We start from the raw sequence: 20905 nt of genomic DNA, 5'->3' as shown, positions 1-20905 counted from the left end.
CACGCCACGGTATAGAGCACCGAAGTCTAGGATAAAGGATAATTCCTTTTAACAGGTCGTTCATGAAAGTCCTTGCGGTCTTGTTTCCAATGAGAACCTGTGAGCAATTGGGGTTAAGAGTCTTGCTCAGGGACAAATTTCATATCATCGGCACATATGCTGGGATAGCCTGGAATCGAACCTGGGGCAACCAGGGCCAGCTGGTTCCCTAGGCGGGCTCACTAACCACTCAGCTATGGCCGCCCCCTCTCCCCCGCCCCGTCTGACGTAATGTACGCATCCTACCTGTGTCACGGTTCCCCCACCCCATCCTGAATTCCAATAGACGTGTTTAATATTGTGTTATATAAGAACTGTGTTCCAAAAATAAACAAATGAGCCCGGCGGTTTGACTCATATGGGTATGCAGCATCAACTGACGGTGAGAAAACGCTAATGTTACCGCCGCCGAATTAATTAAAGTTTCGTCAGAAACAGACTGTATCAAATATGAGTGACTGACTATTGTAAAGGATACAGAGCCACCTTCCTGGCCGGGACAATTTGTTTATTTTTGGACCACAATTCTTATGTGAGACGATTCTAAGATGACCCAATGTTATTTTCCATAGAGAAAATCTTCTGTGACCTAGGGGATGAGTGATGTCAGGACTTCGGTACTCTATGACTTAAAGCTTTAATGTTAAGTGTGACAACCAATCGCAGATTCCCTCTAATTTATGCCCTCTCATTTGACAGCATTGCGCGCCGAAAGGGTTGGAGTGATGCACTGATTGGTCAGCTGCCGTATCACCCACGAGCGAACTCGGTGTTGAAGGAACTCGCCATGTCAAACATGGACGAATCCCTGCCATTAAACATGGTTACTGAGGATGATGTGGTCAAGTTCATGGCTGAGGAGACACTGGAGTTTATCCAGGCTAAGCAACTCACAGAGTAGAAAAGCTGCATGACGGGGCCTGCAGCACCTGCAGTGTTTTCAATAGCTATCGCTGAACGGCCATAGCTGAATGGTTAGTCAGCCCGACTTCTGTGGTCCTAGGTACAATTCCAGCTCTCAGCAATGTGTCGAAGTGTCCCTGAGCAAGACACTTAACCCCTAACTGCTCCCCCCTTTGCACTCCTCAATGGTCAGCACTCAGCTGGGTGAATCTGAAAAAAGCCCTCCTTCTCCACTCAGTTGGGGGAACGGTTTTGTTTTCTGGGGCAGCTCATCGTTGACAGTAGAGCTTCTTCTATCACACATTACCCAAACTTTATTTATACAATGAGAAATGTATATTTACAACTAGAAAAAGTGCTCCTCGGAGCACAGGTCTCCGCCAGGTCAGATATTGTATGCCAGCAATGTTCGGAATTCGCCGCTGCAAACTTTCGATGTGAATCTTAGCCAATCAGGATGGAATATGAAAAATCTAACAGATCCATCTCGATCACATGACTATAGAGATCATGTGTACCGACTTAAGTGTAATTTGGATAAAAGAGTAATATATAAAAAAAATGTTTTACATAAGTCGGCCTCCTGGTGGCGCTATAAAAGGCAGATGTGAAAAATGAGGCTGTTTGAACATTTTGAAGTGGCATTTCTTCCTCGGCCTAGTGGGAATGTGCGTGCATAATTTCACGGTTATTGCACGCAGTGTTCATAATTTGAGCCATTTTGTTCAAAACGGAGAACTCCTGCAAACTTTAGAAGCCAATCTTAGGCAATCAGGATGGAATCTGAATGACCCGTTTCGTTTAATGACTATTGAGATACTGTGTACCGATTTGTGTGATGTTTGGACAAAATCTGTAGAAGTACTGTCAAATAATGTGTTTAGCAAAAAGCGGCTTCCTGGTGGTGCTATAACAGGCCGAGGCTCTGCTCTGGTATCCAGGGAGTGTGTGTGCACAGTTTCGCTGCCATCAAGCCAACGGCGCCGGAGATTAGCTGATCGCAGACAGAAGGCGCGACGGACACACACACACACACGGACGGACGGACAGGGTGCAAAACATAGTCTCGGCCATGCCTTACGGCCTGGCGGAGACAATAAATAGATTAACATTACTGTCAAAAAGCAGCTGCCCCAGCAAATGAACAGTCCCACAGTGATTTTACAACATTATGGGAAGTGATTTCAGAACAAGGAATGTGGTGCTGGTGTTTGTACGCACTATGCAGCTTCTGTGAAGCCTTGACGGTGTCTGTTTGCCCCTCTGTGTTTTGGTTCCTTTCCACCCAGATAAACTCACGTGTCTTCTCAGATGAGAATTCTACCAAACCACCCAGCAGAAACTGTGTTTGGCAGCCAAGTTGATAGCACTGAACTTCAGGACAGGATCTTGTCACAGACGAGATATATTTTATTATTTTTATTTATTGATAGCTTATATTTTAGTTGATTAGCTGACTAAGTAAACTTTGACCTGCACATTTTGTGCTGAATTGTATGGAATCCATTAACAGGGCACAAGATCAGAAATAATCCATGTAGCTTGTTAAACCAGTGGTGACATTGTCCACGTTGGGCGGCAGAGATTTATGCACTTTCAATAAAGTAGCCTTTACAGCTTCCAAAAGTCACAGCCTGCTGGACATTGTCATACACAATAAAACAACCCGTTGCAGTCTGAAAAATAGTAACAAATTACTTCCTACCTCCTGTCTAGCAATTAACGTTATGCATTTTCTTGGGAAGCATCCAGTATTAGAGTCAGATATAATTTGCATCCAGTCAAGTGCCAGCTGTAAAACATTTTTTGCGTTCTGGTAGAAGCTATGCGTATGAGGTGAAGCTCTGCGGTAGTTGGTAGTAAATAGTTAATGCAGCTATGCTGTGGTACAATATTCATTTTGCAGTTAACCTGTGCAAAATGGTGTCCATCACATTTGCAATTGATTGGGACAAGGCAATTTACTCTATTTATTCAGTAGTGCTATAGGTATTATTTTTATATCTTCCCATCTGAATCTAGGCAAAGTACTGTTTCTGAAGTATCATGTCAGATAACATGTAGACCACGTTTCACCAAGCTAGCGCCAATATGTCCAAAAGGGATTGTCTGACACACATGTATAAGCAAATTGATTCTCAAGCCCTAAATCCTAAAATGATTTGGAATGAATCTGACCATTATTGAAAAATGAAAAGGGCTTTAATGGGGACTTAAAGGGCTTAGGTTGAAGAGATTAATGGTGTGAAATGAAGGTGTTGTATCAGGAAAGAGAAGGGGTGAGGGCGGAGGAGTCTGGTATGGTGCGGTGGGAACCGATGGAGAACACGTGAAAGAGACAAATTAAAGGCAAGACAGAGTAACCGAGGGAGAATACGTGAAAGAGTCAAATGAAAGGTAAGACAGAGTACACATTGCCTGCCCCCTAATCCAGCCTTATCAGCTGTTGGAATTAAGTTACATCGTCAATAAAACTGTCATCATATTTAGTGAGCACACTTAAACAGATGGATGACTCCATAAAAACAATTGTAACTGAAGTTACCGATTAGAATTTCAATATCAAGATCAACGAGATACTTATCTTTAACAAAAACATTATTTGGTTTAGGGTAGTTATACACTGCTAAAAACAACAACAACAAAACACAGGTCTTACAATCAGTTCATATTTTTTAAAGATGTTAATTATTTCTTTATTACCCCATTTATGGGCAGCAAAATGTTTTATTGGTAAAGAAGATAGCATTTACAGTCTGATTCTAACAGGGAGAGGAATACTCATAGTAAAACCTGCTTTCATTATAAAAATCATCAAGTTTATTTCGTCAAAAGAAAAGAAACTCATTCCAAAATATTCTCATTGATGTCGGAAATATCTGAAGACCCCCATGGGTCCAGTGAAGCGTGAGGCATGAACTCTCGCTTGTAAAGAATCACCACATGAAACTGCATCGCTAATCGTCTTTATAGAAACAAGAGAAAGAACTGTCCTTTCCTGTTCAATTGTTGATTGCCTTTGAGATGGAGATACTGTCTCTGTGAGGATGACCATTATGTGGAAGCACATAAAGGACTACCCGGAATACATCAATAATATCACAGTTATATGTGTATTGTACAGAGGCTTTTGTCTGCCACATCAATTTATATCACTTCATTAACAAAGGCAATGTCTCCCAGTAGACCAGATGTTGCCCTGGGTCGGGATTGTTTGAAGTCAGAATGACTGGCTCTCCGATGGATAACAGGTCAACTCAGTCATTAAATATGCAGCGACTTTACACTATCACAAAAGAGAAATCACTAATGTCCTGATCTCACTCCCCCGGCCTCTCTACAGAGCTAAATCATGCATTTTTGGAAATGAAGAAACCTTGTCTATTTAGAAATTCTACTCCAGTAACTGTATGAATGTGAACCCCCCTGGTAATTGCAGGTATTACAAATATACTAAATGTGCAAATCAATGCCTATAAGAAGCTTAATTGTTCCTAATTTGATTCATAAGAACTTTACTCTTGTCCAGCATGAGATTATAATTAATTTATCAGCAACATTGTGCGGCTTTGGGACAATTTATTTCTGAGCCCTGAACAGGCAATGCTCTGCATTTCAAATAGACAGCAAAGAGAAAGTCTGCTCTCCGGCAACACCTATCAAGCAGAACAGACACTGCCTGAGTTATTGACGTCCTCTCTGCAGAGATCCCAGTCCAATGTGGATGTGGCTTAGCTTGAGAAGTCATCTGAAACACAGCGTCCTGCTTCTTTGCACTTAGCTTTTTCATCATTTAGTCCTTCAGTAAAAGTGAAGCTTAGCCTAGAACTCCAGCTAGGCTTTGGTGGCCTGCTGAGTCTGGATGCCTCCATTTTTTGGAGGGTGGCTGGGTGTGGTCTGAACAATGTACGCAAGATTAGATTAGACATCAAATGGACATCAAATCCCCCCCCCCCCCAGCCAAAACGTATGCACAGAAGCTGCCTTGATGCTTTAATTTCACAGTGCTCCATTTGAAAATGTAGGGGGGGTTCTGCGTGAGATAAAGCATCAGAATTGTTTGTTGACGAAATGAAAACAGCAAATTAATTACATCTCCCCTGATGGATAATTGGAGAAATATTTTGGGAGCTCAACACTCGCCAATGATGCTTAACCACTTAAATGCTATATACTTTGTTGTACATCAGATGGTGAAAATAAACAAGCTCACAGCACATCACGCTGCGGCCCGTTGTGAGCTTGCAGATCGGCTGTTTTAGCTGAATGTTCGCCTATTTTCACAATGTTTGCCTATTTATGCCAAATGTTTGCCTATTATGACATGCTCGGAATAGGGATGCTAGGGTTCATGTGGTTAATACGTTACGATGAAGAAGGAAAGAAATCGCTGCACACACACAGCGTTTTTAAGTCTCTGTGTCCTCAATAAAGTACTGGCATCGGCAGCTACGAGTGTGCGTCGACTTTTTTATTCATCAGTGTTTCTACCGTTGGCCGGAACCTCACAAGGACTGTGTGTGTTGCACCCCTGCGGTATCTGTGTAATAGGTTATGATGGCCATTCTAGGAAATGAAGTTCAGCACCTGCCTTTAAATGGTATGTGGATGTGCACCTCTTTTGATCCTCGTTCTGAGGAAACAAAGCATTATTATAAAATACAGAGGAGTCCAAAAACACGAGTCAAGGTCAGGTGGTGCTGCTATTCAATTGGAAGTAATTGTCAGGGGATGTGCCCTAGGGTTTGAGAGAATATATTATATGGGACAACTCCAAGCTCAAAATGAGAATACATTTGTCTCTATGATGAGCTAGAATGTTTTACCAGCCTGAAGCAGACAGCTCATTTTTAGTAAAGAAAGGTGAATGACTCAGGAAGGGGTTTATTTGTGCCTTTCACAATATAATTGTTACATTGGTTATGTGAGCCACTAGAGATTAAAGTGTTAATCTTTGTGTTCTGAAACACCAAAATGTGCTGCCAACTCGCCTATCAAAGTAAAAAAATAAATAACTTAAAACATTTGCTTTGCAATACTGTATTGCACAGCAATATAATATAATGGTATAATGACAGATATCATGGAGTTTTAAAAACATTATGTTTCGGGACAGAAAATTGAGAGCTTGGAAAGACATTTCAGGGATGAATCGTAGTATTACAATGTTGCACACCAAGACATGACCTTTCTTGAACTCATAAACTCTTATCTTAGGGGTAGATATATTCTACCTTCAATGTCACTGAGCTGGCAGAGTGTTAACTCTCAGGGTTAAAGTAACACGTAGGATTTTATTGTGTGTAGGAATATAAATGAAAAAGGTGTGCGTTCAAGTAGTGCATATCTCTCATCTATACATACTGTGAGAGTGTCCGCCCTGAGATTGAGAGGTCGAGGTTCGATCCCCAGGCCGGGTCATACCAAAGACTAAAAATAGGACCCAATGCACTCAGTATCAAGGGTTGGATCGGGGGTAAGTCCCTGCCAGGCTGGCTGCCACATACAAAAACGTACATCAAGCCACCTCATGCTACAGAAAGCCACATGGCTCTGCAAGGCTTACTTATGTCACAAAAAGAGGGGCGTTTTGAGGAGAGAGAGAGAGAGAGTAGGCAGAGAGAGAGAGATATCTCAACTGATTGTAGGCAGAGAGAGAGAGATATCTCAACTGATTGTAGGCAGAGAGATAGATGAAAGGCCCTAAGGGTAATGCAGCATTCATTAATAGACCGCCATAATATGAATATTTCAAATAATGCAACAAATGATCAAGTTGTAATTTACTCAAATGAAATTGCAAGCTCTCATTTTAAACTTAAGCCCACTTGCCACAATACAGAAAGGCCACAACACACAAGAAACACAAGAAAATAGTTTTTGTCATGTATGTGGGCTTGAAAGAGAGGAGAGATGGGGAGATGGGGATATGGAGAGATAGTGAACGACAGGAATCGACACAGTTTGTATAGGCTATACTAGAGGAAGGAAGAAAAGAGAAGAAACCAAACGCACAAACTGCAGATTCCAGATATTTCTCAGCATCCTCACAATTAATCTCTCACCACTGCCAGCACTAAACAGTCTGATATTTACTTCAGTAAGCCTATGAGAAATGAATTCACATACTTTAAATCAGGGGTGTGCAACAAACTCATTTCGGATTGAGGGCCACGTTGGTCGAAAGGTGACTTGATGAGGGCTGCGACCAGTTGCGGACAGCATGCACGCTCATGCACGTTCACTTAAGTTACACTGACTGGCCTGCTGTCTCAGTCATTGCCATAATAGCTATAGTATATCACTTTACAAATTTTGTTTTATTATTTTTTATTATTATTAAAAAGAATAGCTGCTTTAATTATTGATATTACAGTTGCATGCTACGAGACATTTGGTATCAGAGGTGAATCATAAAATATATATGTTTTTACTTTTCTGAAAACCATGTTGGGAGCCGCATTTGATTGATTGATTGATTGATTGATTACTTTATTAGCCGTTTGCAAAAAAAAAAGCACACGAAAGTACAGTTCAATACAAGGTTTGCTAAGAGGATATTAAACCCAAGAAAGCCTATGGCTTTTTTCTCCATTGGGGTCATTTTAACCCACAAAACGTGAGTTTGACACCCCTGCTTTAAATAATATTGTATCAACAAGTCAAGTACCAAAAACAAATCCGTTTTCTGCATGTGTGGTGCGTGCCGTGCGTAATAATGGAACACGCGAGTAAATAACTTACACTGCTGTTCTGTCCAGACCAGTGCACCACTGCCTGGTTATGAGCCGAGTCTCCGGCCAGGGGGAACGTAGAGCTGGTCAGGTGGAACTCCTGCTGGTCCTCCTCGCCGCTCCATGGGAACCCGGACCACGTTCCAAGGCTCTCCGCCGTCGGCGCGCTGCGCCTCCGTCTCCGGCACCGGGTCCTTAAGCCAGATCCAACGGTATTTGTGATCACCTCACCTTGTGCCACGTTTTCTTCGTCAAGCGTATAACTTTTCTCGTCGTTTTTTGTGCCATCCTCGGTCAAATTCTTGTCACCCGAGGGATCAGCGACCGTTGCGCGTGGATCATCACCACCTCCTCCACGATGCGACTCTTGAGAAGAAGAAAGTTTCTCTTCGGCGCCGATCGGTGCGTCTTTCTCAACACAAACGGAGTTATTTTCCCGAGAACTTTCCTCGCTGCCGGTAAATTCCGCGACGTTGTCGTCTTGGTCTCCGCTCGTGGATTTCAGACCCATTAGCCTTTCGGCAAATCCGACGAACTCCTCGGTCGGTAACTCCTCGCCATAATAATAATCAGCCACATCCAGCGCCGAGAGTTCCCGTGGAAAGTGTTTGACTGTTGTAGGAATCTTGCATGATGGGATGATGCACCTTATCTCCGCTTTTGTTATTATGCCCAGTATGGAAGTTAAGGAGAAGAGCCAGATCCACTTAGCAATCAGATTAGAAAGGCAACAAACGAGGCTCGTCTCCATTCTACGTTAAATTCCGCTTTCAAATGTCCCCAAAACATATCATTTTTACTCTTTAGGATTCGCCTATAATATCGCCCGGTAAAGTGGAGTGTGTAATGCACTGTGGGGTGATGATGGACAAGTGTTCCCAAGTACTGATGCAAGCGATGCACTAGAGCACTGTTTCCCAAACAGTGGGTCGGGACCCATATGTGGGTCGCGGACCAATTTTTATGGGTCACGAGTAAATACCCCTTTATTTTTTGTTTCCTACATTTTGATTTTAATTATAGTTATTTTAATAGATTTTCCAAAAAAATGCAATTTTTTTTAATATATATTAATAAGAATACATTAATTAGAGGGGAAAATACTTTTAAGAAGTAGTGAAATGTGTTGTGTTGTGTTGTGTTGCTGTTGAGCTTGTAGATAGGCTATTTTCTTGTAGATTGGCTATTTTCACTAGTTTGGGTCCCGGGGAGACAATTTCTCTTTTGGGTCTTGAGCTAAAAGGTTTGGGAGCTCAGCTAGTGCACTAGAGGAGGGGCTGGAGGTTGGATGCTGCACTAAGAAGAGTGAGGGGCAATTCCCCCTCGTCTTTAGCCTATCTCAGCCGAGATGGGGAAAATAATGACTGCACTCGATTAGTTTTACATTTAAATTATGTTTATGTACATTGTCGATTTAAACATAGATCATTAATCAATTAGACCCCATGGACACCCAAGGGTTTCTGAGGTAAGATTGAAAAATAGATTCAGCTTCTTCCCATAAAAAGCAACTTTTTTACCAGCTCAATACGAGATTAAACAAGAAATCTCCCATTTGAATTAACTACTTCATCACTTTTCCACAATTATCATTGCCAGAAATAAAACACCCAATATTATGAATATCGTAGATAAAAGTTAATTAGTTAGTTTTTGGAGATATAATCATGAAATTCTATAGAAATTCTTGATAGCAGCCCTTGCAGGCTAGCACACAGGCCTAAAGAATCAAGAATTATATTTGCCTACATTGTCCATTAGGAGTCATTATGCAGAGAATGAATGGAGCTCAGCTACAAATTGTCTTAGAAATTCCTTGATTTCTCATGTAGAAAACACTACTGAACTTTGGTCCCCTATTAAGTAGGCTACTGTTGTCTTCTTGAGTTAGTATTGCAGTGTTTATGTCAGACAAACATCACAGACAAATAATCATTGGAATGAGAGCAGAAATATTACGAACAAATGTAGTGAATACAATAGAATAATGAACGTGTGTCAATGCAGAGCCCTTTGAATATATTCTTCACATTTAATTTAAATATGTTGGGCTTTGATCCAGCAAGCTAATGTAGACCATTAAGAGAGCTAGAGCCAATTGTAACTATTTGATTAGATTCTGTTTCTGCTGGCTAACATTTAGTCAATAGGATGAGGATGCTGTTGACTGGTGACTGATGGCAAAGAGTATCTCTATATTGAGCTGTTCCCCTGTTGCTCTGAGCTGGGACGTGCTCCTGTTCGACACACAGGGTCAACAGCACAGAGACGTCTTTCATTGGCCGCCATTAGTGATGCAGCGTCGTGCGAGAGCTGTCTCAATCTGTTTCAGTTAGCCCCCACCAGACAAGAGCAAACCAGTCTATAATGCAGATTGATGGCTGATTGAGAATTTAAATCATGGAGGACTTGAGTTAAAAAGCTCAACTTTGAACTAGGAGGTGAGCTAAAAGCGTAGCCTCATCAGAGAAAGGCGTGGGGGCTCTTAATGAAAATGCTGACAGTGTTTGATGTATTAATGTTTTATGTCACATGTATTTTGAATTAGTACGTGTATTCATGTTTGTATGCATATGCAACTAAAGGACACAGTCCTTTTTTGAGTTATGAAGTCTTCTGAAATACACATTAGCCTACACACCACAATTGATAGGCTATAAAATACAATGTTGAACCTTCAATATTAAGATAAAGACCATAGAAATCATTTAGACCAAAGAAGTTAAAGTACAAGTATGATTTTGCATTAATTGCTCAGGAACAGGAGTTGAACTTATCTTAGTCTACATTTCACTTTGTAGAGATACACATGTAAACTATGTGTTAATATAATTCTGAGAGTGTTAAAAATGGACTCATAGTCCCACACTTTATCACATTTTGAGAACACCATGGCAACTGAGAGGAATCATTGTCTTTCTCAAAACAGAAATTCTGCTTTGCCAGTTGTCACACCGACTGAATATGAACTGTTTTTCTCCATGTCCTAGAGCCCAAGACACAATGACGGGAAACCTGCAAGTAGGCAGTGTGAAAGGTAAGAGAGATCTGACTCAGTGAATTGTTCCATTTCTTTTAGTTGAACGGAAACAACCAATCACAAGAAGAACAACACAATTTACAATTTAGGCATTTAGCAGACACTTGTATCCAGAGCGACATGCCCTTGATTGCCTTGTAGGCCATCACCAGTGTTTTGTACTGGGTGTGGGCAGCAACCGGAAGCCAGTGAAGAGAACACAAAAAGGATAGAGATTAAAGATATTAGGGAGGTTGAAGACCAGGTGTGCCACACCATTCTGGATAATTTGGAGGGGCTTGAGTGAGAACGCCAGGAGACCAGCAAGTAGGGAGTTGCAATAGTCAAGCCTATCTGAGGCCCGGATAAGAAGCTGGGCATACTCCTTGGTGAGGAAGGGTCTGATCCTTCGTATGTTGTTAACTGTAGACCTACAGGATCAAGTGATCGCTGCAAGGTGTGCCTTGAAGGACAGGGGGCCCTCATTTATCAATGGAATGTACAAACCAGCTTAAATTTGAGCCCAGGAATCAGCTTACACCCACGTCCACGTGATATTTATCAAGCTGGTGTACCCTGCCAATCACAGCATAAAATCTGTCCGCTGTTGATAAATGTGGCGGAGACTCGTCACACCTGTTTTTCGACATGAAGACGTCCAATAAGAAAATATAACACAAATAAAACAAAAATACGACCGCATTCGTAACAGCGGTGATAGTGGAGACGCACACTCTGCTGTTTTGCAAAATAAAGGAGTCCTAGCGTCCTCCCGTGGTCCTTGACTGACACCAAGTTTATGAGAGATAGATAGCCTGAGGCTGTCATCATATGAACGTTTATGGAGTGACTGATTAATGCGTAAACATTAATGGATGAAGGCTGGTGTGTGGTGCGCTGGTTACCTCCGATCTCCCGCTGCGGCCTCACGGTCAAAATCCACAATGAAGCTCACTTGCACTGGGCACAGAGGCATTTGAGCGTTGGGTTTATCCTTAAACGAGGTTGCACATAACTCCAGAAAGACGTAGCGTAGCCTACTGTAAGCTACAGTACCCAAGTTGGGGGACTTCACTCTCCAATGTCTCCATGTCATGAATAAAAAATATTCCAGCGCAGCGCTCCCAAAATCCTCTCGCATGTACTGTATGCGCTCATGTCTTAACACAGAGCCAGTAAAGCACCGTTTAAACTTCTGAATGATTAAGCATCTAACTTGTAACATTGTAAATATGTTATGTTTTTTAATTGCGTGATTTTAATTGCTTGTACACTTGGAAATATCCTACCAATTTCATATGACACATCGATGTATCCATCCATCCATCTTCAACCGCTTATCCGGAGTCGGGTCGCGGGGGCAACAGTTCCAGCAGAGAGCTCCAGACCTTCCTCTCCTGAGCAACATTAGCAACTTCCTCCTGGGGGATTCCGAGGCGTTCCCAGGCCAGTGTGGAGATGTAATCTGCCCATCTGGTCCTTGGTCTGCCCCGGGGTCTCCTCCCAGTGGGACGTGCAGCGAGGACCTCCCTAGGGAGACGCTCGGGAGGCATCCGTACTAGATGCCCGAACCACCTAAGCTGGCTCCTTTCCAAGCGAAGGAGCAGCGACTCTACTCCGAGTCTCTCCCGGGTGACCGAACTTCTCACCCTATCTCTAAGGGAGATGCCAGCCACCCGTCTGAGAAAACTCATTTCGGCCACTTGTACCCGCGACCTTGTTCTTTCGGTCATGACCCACACTTCATGACCATAGGTTAGAGTAGGAAGGAAGATTGCTCGGAAGACCGAGAGCTTTGCCTTCTGGCTCAGCTCTCTTTTCGTCACCACAGTGCGGTACAGCGACTGCAATACCGCTCCTGCTGCTCCGATTCTCCGGCTGATCTCCTGCTCCGTCCTCCCCTCACTCGTGAACAAGACCCCGAGATACTTAAACTCCTTCACCTGGGGCAAAGCCTCATTCCCTACCCGGACTGCACAATCCACCGGTTTCCTGCTGAGAACCATGGCCTCAGATTTGGAGATGCTGATTTTCATCCCAGCCGACGCACACTCGACTGCGAACCGATCCAGTGAGAGCTGAAGGTCCCGGACCGATGGTGCCATCAGGACCACATCATCCGCAAAAAGCAGTGACGCAACCCTTAGCTCACCGATCCGTATACCCTCTCCGCCACGACTTCGCCTCGAGATCCTGTCCATGAATATCACAAACAGGATAGGTGACAAGGCGCAGCCCTGTCTGAGACCAACCCCCACTGGAAAAGAATCCGACTTACTGCCGAGCACACGGACACAGCTCTCGCTTTGGGCGTACAGAGATTGGATGGCCCTCAACAAGGTCCCCCTCACCCCATATTCCCGCAGCACCTCCCACAGAAACTCCCGGGGGACCCGGTCATACGCCTTCTCCAAATCCACAAAACACATGTAGACCGGATATGCATACTCCCAGGCCCTCTCCAGGATCCCTGCCAGAGTAAAGAGTTGGTCAGTTGTTCCACGACCAGGACGGAAACCACATTGCTCCTCTTGAATCTGAGGTTCGACTATCGGCCGGACCCTCCTTTCCAGTACCTTGGCGTAAACTTTCCCAGGGAGGCTGAGTAATGTGATACCTCTGTAATTGGCACACAACCTCTGGTCACCCTTTTTGAAAAGTGGGACCACCACCCCAGTCTGCCACTCCCTCGGTACTGTCCCAGACTTCCACGCGATGTTGAAAAGACGTATCAACCAAGACAGCCCCTCAACACCCAGAGCCTTCAGCATTTCTGGACGAATCTCATCAACCCCCGGAGCTTTGCCACTGTGGAGTTGTTTAACTACCTCAGTGACTTCCTTCCGGGAGATTGACGCCGATCCCCCATCATCCTCAGGCTCTGCTCCTGTCAGGGAGGGTGGGTCTGATGTCATTGGGTTTAGGAGTTCCTCAAAGTGTTCCTTCCACCTCCCTAAGACTTCCTCACTTGAAGTCAGCAGAGCCCCATCCTTGCTGTATACAGCTTGGATGGTTCCCCGCTTTCCCCTCCTGAGGTGCCGTATGGTCGTCCAGAACAACTTTGGTGCCGCCCGAAAGTCCTTCTCCATGGATTCCCCGAACTCCTCCCACACCCGCTGCTTAGCCTCCGTCACAGCTGTGGCTGCCGCCCTTCGGGCCTGTCGGTACCTTGCAACTGCCTCCGGAGTCCCCTGGGATATCATACCCCGATAGGCCTCCTTCTTCAGTCGGATGGCTTCCCTGACCACCGCTGTCCACCAGGGTGTTCGAGGGTTACCGCCCCTTGAGGCACCTAAGACCTTCTGACCACAGCTCACAGCCGCAGCTTTAGCAATAGAGGCTTTGAACATTGCCCATTCCTGTTCAATGCCCCCAACCTCCACAGGGATGCCAGAGAAGTCCCGCCGGAGGTGGGAGTTAAATTCCTTCCGAACAGAGGTCTCCTCCAAACGTTCCCAGTTCACCCGCACTACACGCTTGGGTTTGCCAGGTCTGTCCAGAGGCTTCCCCCGCCATCTGAACCAACTCACCACCAGATGGTGATCAGTTGACAGTTCCGCCCCTCTCTTCACCCGAGTGTCCAGAACATAAGGCCTCAGATCAGCTGATACGATTACAAAATCGATCATTGATCTTTGGCCTAGGGTACTCTGGTACCAAGTACACTTATGAGCATCCTTATGTTTGAACATGGTGTTTGTTATTGTCAGTCCATGACTAGCACAGAAGTCCAATAACAAGCCACCACTCAGGTTCAGATCAGGGAGACCGTTCCTCCCAATCACGCCAGTCCAAGTATCCCCGTCATTGCCCACGTGTGCGTTTAAGTCCCCCAGCAAGACTATGGAATCCCCCACCGGAGCCCCATGCAGGACCCCATGCAGGGTATCCAAAAAGGCTGAATACTCTGAACTCTTGTTTGGCGCGTACGCACAGACAACAGTCAGAGTTTTCCCCCCATCAACCCTTAGGCGGAGGGAGGCGACTCTCTTGTCCACCGGGGTGAACCCCAACGTGATGGCACTCAACCGGGGGCTTGTGAGTATCCCCACACCCGCCTGAGACCTCACACCCTGAGCAACTCCAGAATAAAACAAGGTCCACCCCTTGTCCAGGAGTTTGGTTCCAGAGTCCTTGCTATGTGTGGAGGCAAGCCCCACCAGGTCTAACCGGTAGCGCTCTGCCTCCCGCACCAGCTCAGGCTCCTTCCCCACCAGCGTAGTTACGTTCCACGTCCCAAAAGTCAGCCTCTGCTGCCCCTGATTGGTCCGTCTGGAACCTCTGCTGTCACTGCCACCCATCTGACAGTGCACCCGACCCCACTGGTTCCGATCGCGGGTGGTGGGCCCACGTGGCGGCGAAGATCTGCCCACGTTCCTTCTTCGGGCTGTGCCCGGCCGGGCTCCGTGGTTAGCCCGGCCACCAGGCGCTCGCTGACGAGCCCTTCCTCCGGGCCTGGCTCCAGAGGAGGGCCCCGGGCTTCCTCCGGGCCGGGTCGCATCACTTCGTCTTGAATTGTCCATGAAGTGTTTGGTGAACCATTCTTAGTCTGGCCCCTCCCCCGAGACCACTTTGCCATGGGAGACCCTACCAGGAGCACTAGGCTCCCGACAACACAGCTCCCAGGTTCATTGGGGCACACAAACCTCTCCACCACGGTAAGGTGATGGTTCCTTGGAGAGGCTACATCGATGTATGCCTTTACAATATATATATTTTTCACATGTATGATTTATGTATTATTTATTAGGCAAATCCTTTTGTAGCTATACATTTTGGAGTGCAAACATATGTTTAGATGCCTGTCAGATGGTCAGACAATGCTGCTCTGCATGTCTACTATGGAACAAACTGGTGTAGATAAATCCTACACGCCTTCAGACCAGACGTAAGATCTGAGCAGGCCGTACGCTCAAGTCAAAGTCACGATAGATTGATAAATCCCGACAATTGCTGTGATCTCGGCGTACGGACGTTTTTTGGTCTACACCACTTTGATAAATGAGGCCTCAGGGTGTTGTCAATGGAAATGGAATGATCTGACAGGAGGCCGGACTTTCCAGGGAAGATAAGCTCAGTCTATTTTGTGTTGAGCTTGAGATGGTGGGAATACATCCACTGTGAGATGTCAGCCAGACATGCAGCAATGCGCTCTTCAACCTGTGTGGCAGAGGGAGGGAAGGAGAAAAACAGTTGAGTGTCATCAGCAATACAATACTATTGTCCTGTCTGAAACCACAACTCCTCCACATTGTTATCAGAATCTCTTGAATTTGGTTGTGTTCTTGATGGAAAATAAAACGCATATATATTGTATATCACGACTCGTGCACATGAAACTCAAAAGGGAAGATGTAGGGAGTACAGGAGGCAGTCAGGACATTAGTTATGCACAGTGCATTCCCTCACCTTTCTGCTCTAGCTGAACAGCCAACATCTGCCGTTTACTGCTGCACCATCCATGGATTTGGAAGGAGCCGAATCACTGATATTACGTACAGTAGCCTCAACAACACCATACACAACCACATACATTTTCCATATGAAATTTGTGTTTAGTTCTGTTTTTCTCACAGTAGGCTATATTATATGCCTACTAGTGGAAAAGCCCTTGGTTGCAGATTGATTAATATGTCTATACCCAGACAATCAACATTAGTTGATTGGCTTGAGGTACTGTAGCTAAAAAACTCATTTTTGGGACAGACATCTGAGACATCTGCTGTACTTCAATTAGCACCGAACACTGCTCTGAGGCACCAAAAGGAGATATCACCTTTTCAAATCAACATTTCATTTACGTCACTGAGAGATAGTGAAAATGAAATGAAACACAGACAGGGGTTTAAGTGATTTGACCTCTATGAAACGCCTCAGGCTATATCCATTTGATGGTTCAAATGTCTTTGTCTTTTCTTTTTTAACAGTGGAGGGTGATGCAAGCTTTGCAGTTTGCAGTGATTTGCCACATTTTCAGTTTGGAAAATTGGTGAGATGTGTTCTAAGGTGTGGATTGTACTACAGCACATTTCACACCATAGTTGTGTGTAGTATATCTCACGTATATCTCACATGGTCATGTGAGAAACAGATTTGTACAGATACAAATCAGCATAACTTGTTTGTTTTATCCAAAGACAGAATACAGAGGACACACATTTCACATACTGTATGTACAAATGTACAGTGACCAAAAAATACCCCCAAACGTGGGGTTTTATACAGTAGCCTCTGTTGTTAAAACTGTGCGAGTAAGATGAGCAAATTTCCCCTATATGTTATTTCCCCCCCATAAATGCCCCCCACTGCCATGCCCAAACATCTGCAATGCATCACAGTGACATTGGCACCCGAATGCCCAAATATGGACGTCATCTAGAAGGTGTGACATCACGCTTACATCACAGAGTTGCGTTGAACGAGATCTCTCGATACATGGGCATTCAGCTCTCATGAGTGTCCGCAAATCTCTCTCTTGAAGCTTTTCAGAACCAAACCGAGCATTCACACATCCTCAGCTCAAAGAGAGCTGTGCAGAACGCCATCGGCTAAAGATAACCCCTACAGCTGTCCCTGACGTCACACACAGCTGCATTTCGCATCACAGATATAGCAACAATCTGAACAGATCCTTGTACTGCGTTACAACGAAAATACAGTTTGTACATGGTGTCAGGCCACTTCATGGCCTGACACCATGAAGTGATTGCTGACACATTTATGGTCCAAAGTGGTTGTCCCACTCTATTATGGATCTCCGACTTCATGTGGCTAGCCTGTGACATAGGTCGTCTATGACGTATCTATTATGCATTGCTTCAGATTTGGACAAGGTTTCAGCCCGATCCAAACCCCATTGGCTTCCATTATTATAAAATACAATAATATAATTCAAGTATTTCCAAAAATAAAAGTAAAAAGTACTAAATATGCATATATACACACAAACCCCATAATTGTTGTTGTAAACAACAGCAATAGACTTGAAGTGAAATAGATTCCCTTAAAACAGACAAGTAGACATTTTGAGTATAGGTGGTGTTGGAATGCATGCCCCACCTGGTTATGCAACAGCCGTTGTACCCATGTCACAGTATCCGTTGTACCCGTCTGTCTGTCTGTGTCCCTTTCATGCCCATATATGGAGATTTCTGTTGATTGATTGAATACTTTATTAACAGTCTGCAAAAAGTACAGAGGTACAGTTATACAATAATGCTAAAAGGATAACACAAAAAGCCCTGAAGGCTTGTTTCCATTGTGCTGTATCTGTCTCTCTGTGTGTCTCTCTTTTATGCCCATATATGGGGGAATTGTGGTTTTATATATTTTGGGAGATCCGCTGATCTGACCGGCTTCCCACTGGGACCTTCCCTCTGGTCCTCGGTGATGCGCGCTCCGAGTTTTATATAAGTATTATATGGGCATAGCGGTCGGATTGGTGGTTCTGGACAACCGGATCTCCATATATGCCTATGGGTGTATCAGTTGGATTGGTGGTTCTGGACAACCGCCTATCCGACTGACTAGAGGCTGGGCATGGCACTCCCTCGGATCATCGGTGACGCACGCGCGAGTTTGAAGTCGGACGGACGGACAGTTCTTGAGACACGCGAACTACAGACACATACGGACAGAGATTTCACGCATTTATAATAGGAGTATAATAATAATAACAATGATATTATTATACCCAACTTAATTCTGACAAATATCTATGGCATGCTGACCTGACCAGTGGACTAATATGTGTCTTCATTCCATTGTGAAACGTCTGTAGTGGAGTGGCCATGAAATATTTTTAGGGATATTGTGCATATTGTGTGATAAAATGCCCTACATATTGCACATTCATAGGAGAAATCACGAGGACTGTCTTAAGCTATAGGGCCATTATAGATTTTCTTTGCAGTTTCAATCCTGCCATGGGGCGGAAAAGTATTGACTCTGTGCAACCATAACTAAACTGTGAAATAGACCCTGTGATAGCTTCCAATTCTTGTAGGAATAGAAGAAAAGAAACTGAGCTAATAGCACCATGAATGTGCCTTTTTTGTTACTGTACAGCATTTGCATAAAAAGTGTCTACTGTGGACTTCTTCTCTTTGTAATTGGGTTGTTTGGTATCAAATTGGGTCTTTTTAAGGCTGCTTCACTTTTCTTCTCTTTATGTGGACATAAATAAAGTACTGTGGGTATTATTATGCTAGTCAGTAGATGGAAGTGCTAACTGATTGATTAAAGGAACTGTTTTATGTCCAAATGAGTGACATACTAGTGTATTATTGTTAGTGACTACTCAAATTAAGCAACACAGTTGACAGATTATATTATTTTAACACTCTGGGTCACTTTGCTGGATATTTGCAGAGAAGTTACAGAGAAAGGTAGAGAAATTCTCTTATTTTTCAAAAACTGGTTTGGACATAAAGATTTTAACAGGCCCCCAAATTGTTCTGAGGGAACTGGTACACAGGCCTAATCATCAAGACCCCGCAATGTGATAAAGCTGGCACCGAATGGGCCATCTGTCTAGAACAGTGTTGGTCTGTATGCATGTCACCCAAGTATGTCCCAGCAAAAGTGGACCCAATCACAGCAAACTACACAGCTCAGCTAATGCTACACCAATCACAGCTCAGCGACATTAACCACACAAAGCTCATGTTGGCATCATTGGTGATGTGCAGGCATTGTTCAATATTATATCCATATAGCCATTTTGCAATTTCTTCAAAACACAGTTTTTGCTACTCCTCCTACAGATTTTGTCCAAAACTCAAACAAATTGTTACACATTTTCCCTGGATAACTGTAGTTTCCAGAAGGTGGAATACCTTTTCTGGTTAATTTTACAGGAGCCCCCCATAACTGGGGGGCTCCTGTATTCAGAGTGAGAGAAGTAGACGTGTGTTTTCCCACTCTGACCACCTGGGGCCTGGCAGTCAGGAAGTCCACCCAATCACACACTGTAGGGCTCAGATCCAGGTCTGCCATTTTACTGACAAGCCATGCATAACTGGATCAAACCACAGCACTTTCTCATTGTTTGTATTCAGTATCAATATCAGCAATATCAGTTTAGAAATGGACTTGTAACTTCGTACGGTACATTTTTACTCTCTCAAAGTTAAATGAACACTCCGGATTTTACTGAGCAAGGAAATGGAGCAGAAAGAAACGGTGTCACAAAAATCACCGGATACCTCAAGGTGAATCATGGAACTGATGTTCTACATTACTGGTCCCATTCAGTCCACTGACTTGATGACTTTCACAAACTTAACTAAAACGTATGGCTGTCAGCGTAGACAAATATTACAGGCATCAGTCATGCCACTGTTCATAATTGCTACTTTTTGTTTTTATGGTGTGTCTCGAATCCTGAGTTGCTCGCTCTCCAGTGTGCCACATTACTAATTAATTATTATGATTTGGACACGTTTCTAAGCAAGTTGTAAATTTAATGACTTCTTCAGCTTCATTACATGAGCTACTTATAAAAAACTTCTCATAAAATGAGCTCATGAAAACTTAAGCTTACTAGTGTTAACCAGCCAGCTTGTTAATGTTCCACGTTCCAGTCCCACATTTAATTATCCACATACGTTTGAGAGATATTCACATGAGATAGAGTTGAAGTTTTTCTTAATTTTTTCTTTTACATAATTCATAACCTATCAGGTCTGTCTCACTTGAATGTCTCATGATTGGTTATGTGGAAAATGTGCATAAAAATATGTGCAGAGGGCCTGAGGGCATGAGAAGAATAATTTAATTGCTATTATAAACCATGGTGCTTACAGTGTCACTAGAATGTCTACCAGCATTTCTGTTCAGGTTAAGATCTGTCCATCCAGCAACTTATCTGTAGAACTCTTTGATCAACATGATCCTCATAAATACAGACCCATATTTTTATTATATTAATTAACCCCATATTAATTAACATTTTCAAAAATGATATACCCTGCGATGGCAGAGGCTGCTACAGCGTCTGAGATGATTGTGTTTCATCATGACATTGAAATGTAATCTTCTAAAATAGCATAACGTTGTTGTATGTGTTATTTATGTGGCATTCTTCTCTATTTGTTGCCAGACCCAAGGGGTCGGCCTACATGAGGCTTTGTCGGTCGGTCGGTCTGTCCCTCTTTTCCTGTCCTGTCCCTCTTTTCCTCTGCACACACGTCATGCGAAGTCCGGCCAT

General features: G+C 43.9%; 1 pseudogene across 1 annotated transcript in view; it reads right to left on the bottom strand.

Annotated features, from left to right (window-relative positions):
- Window positions 1-8427, bottom strand: part of LOC308100601 (VPS10 domain-containing receptor SorCS1-like) — a 52821-nt pseudogene extending 44394 nt beyond the window's left edge. The window contains exon 1 of the transcript XR_013934986.1: window positions 7687-8427. The product of XR_013934986.1 is annotated as a VPS10 domain-containing receptor SorCS1-like (transcript). The remainder of the gene's footprint in view (window positions 1-7686) is intronic.
- Window positions 8428-20905: the final 12478 nt, after the last annotated feature.

Source organism: Gymnoscopelus braueri, assembly GCF_963280865.1.
Source record: "Gymnoscopelus braueri genome assembly, chromosome: 14".
Taxonomy (NCBI): domain Eukaryota; kingdom Metazoa; phylum Chordata; class Actinopteri; order Myctophiformes; family Myctophidae; genus Gymnoscopelus; species Gymnoscopelus braueri.
This window is presented reverse-complemented; position numbering and strand designations above follow the sequence as displayed.